Genomic DNA, 1564 nt, shown 5'->3' with positions numbered 1-1564 from the left:
TAACCACATGTGACTTAGTGGCTACTGGAGTGGATTTTAAAGATCTAGAACCTTGTTATTCAAAGAGGGGTCCATGAGCCCAAAACATCAACATGCATATGATCAAAGTAATTCAGAGTGTAAGACAGTATAAATTAGATCATTCTGTTTTATATAAAGTAACTACGTCTAGTGTCCTCTACTTCTCAAAAAATTAATTCAATCAAAAATGAAGAGTTGAAGCTTTTAATAAATTAAGTATGGAATCAGACCATTTCCTACTGTCTTTCGTTATTTTATGATTATTCCCTTTTGATTTGACACAGTTATTTTTAGTTTAAGGTCAGTAAATATATGTACTCCCATTAGACACTGAACATTATCTCATCACTTCTTGGCCTTTTGGCTAAGATCAAGTGTAGACATCGAATATACCTCTATTATACCACTTATTATGATAAATTATAACTTTACACTTACGTATGAGTTTCCACCACAAAATAATAAGCTTCTGTCATTATTGGGAGAAAGCACAAATTTGGCACATAATAAATAACTAACCAAGTGTTGAATAAATGAACGAATGGTCCTGAAGACAGGGAGATACGTAGTCTAAATCTTCACCTCATCAAAGCATGACATGACTGTACAAAATGTTCCAAATCCAAGTGGACCCCTTTTTACTGTAAACATGAAAAATTGATGTGGAAGATCATGACATTTCCCACGGTGTTCCCTACTGCTGTTCCAACAGTCCTATGTAACTAAAGTGAAAAAAAAAAAAAACAGACTTTCACTCTATCCAAATATGTTACCTTTCTTAAATCTCAAGGGAATTATATAATACACTGTGTCTTATGTGGTGGTATAATAGCCCAAACTTCCAAGTGAATGTATCTGACAGAAGGCAATGAATACTACAATATTTTTTAAAAATTAATTCAATTAAAGATTGTTTTATATGGCCCATTATCCCTGAACCCTACCTTACTAAAAATATGAAATATTCACATCTTCAATTATTAGTGATTTATGAGAGTAAAATGAACCACATATAATTAAGAATACGGCATGTAAGACTTTTGACTTTAGCATTTTTCAAATTCTTGTGCAGCAAATAAAAAATAATGTAGTATCTTATATTCAGTTGAGATATATTTTTGACTTAACATACATTTCAACTAGAATCACTCTTTCTTTAATGTGCTCCTACAAATTCTTTCTTAATTTAGGATCTTTTCCATTTCTTGGCTATCCTTTGACTATTTGAAGCAAAGAGCTAATCTTTTACTTTCTATTTTGTCTTTAATATTTGCATTATTTTTCCTATTTCAACAATTTTGTAGCTGGTCATTCATATTCACATATATTTATAACAAAAAATGAAAATTATAGTAAATAATGAGTAACAATGAAAAATGAAGTAATTTTGTTTTCATTTATTAACTTAGTATAAAACAAACTCCCATAGTATGACATCTCTTCCAGTCTTAACAGAATAATTAAGATAGATAATCTTAATAGATAAACTACTGATATTTGTGAATTAAGATTTGTACAAAATTCTGACTGGGTGCAGTGGCTC

General features: G+C 30.1%; 1 protein-coding gene across 1 annotated transcript in view; it reads right to left on the bottom strand.

Moving 5' to 3' along the window:
- RAP1GDS1 (RAP1, GTP-GDP dissociation stimulator 1) overlaps nucleotides 1-1564 on the bottom strand; it is a 214048-nt gene that overhangs the window by 175016 nt on the left and 37468 nt on the right. The window lies entirely within an intron of this gene.

This window comes from Propithecus coquereli, unplaced genomic scaffold (genome assembly GCF_000956105.1).
Source record: "Propithecus coquereli isolate 6110/MARCELLA unplaced genomic scaffold, Pcoq_1.0 Scaffold161, whole genome shotgun sequence".
In the NCBI taxonomy this organism is placed as follows: Eukaryota; Metazoa; Chordata; class Mammalia; order Primates; family Indriidae; genus Propithecus; species Propithecus coquereli.
The sequence above is the reverse complement of the archived record's forward strand: the minus strand, read 5'-3'. Positions and strand labels throughout refer to the sequence as shown.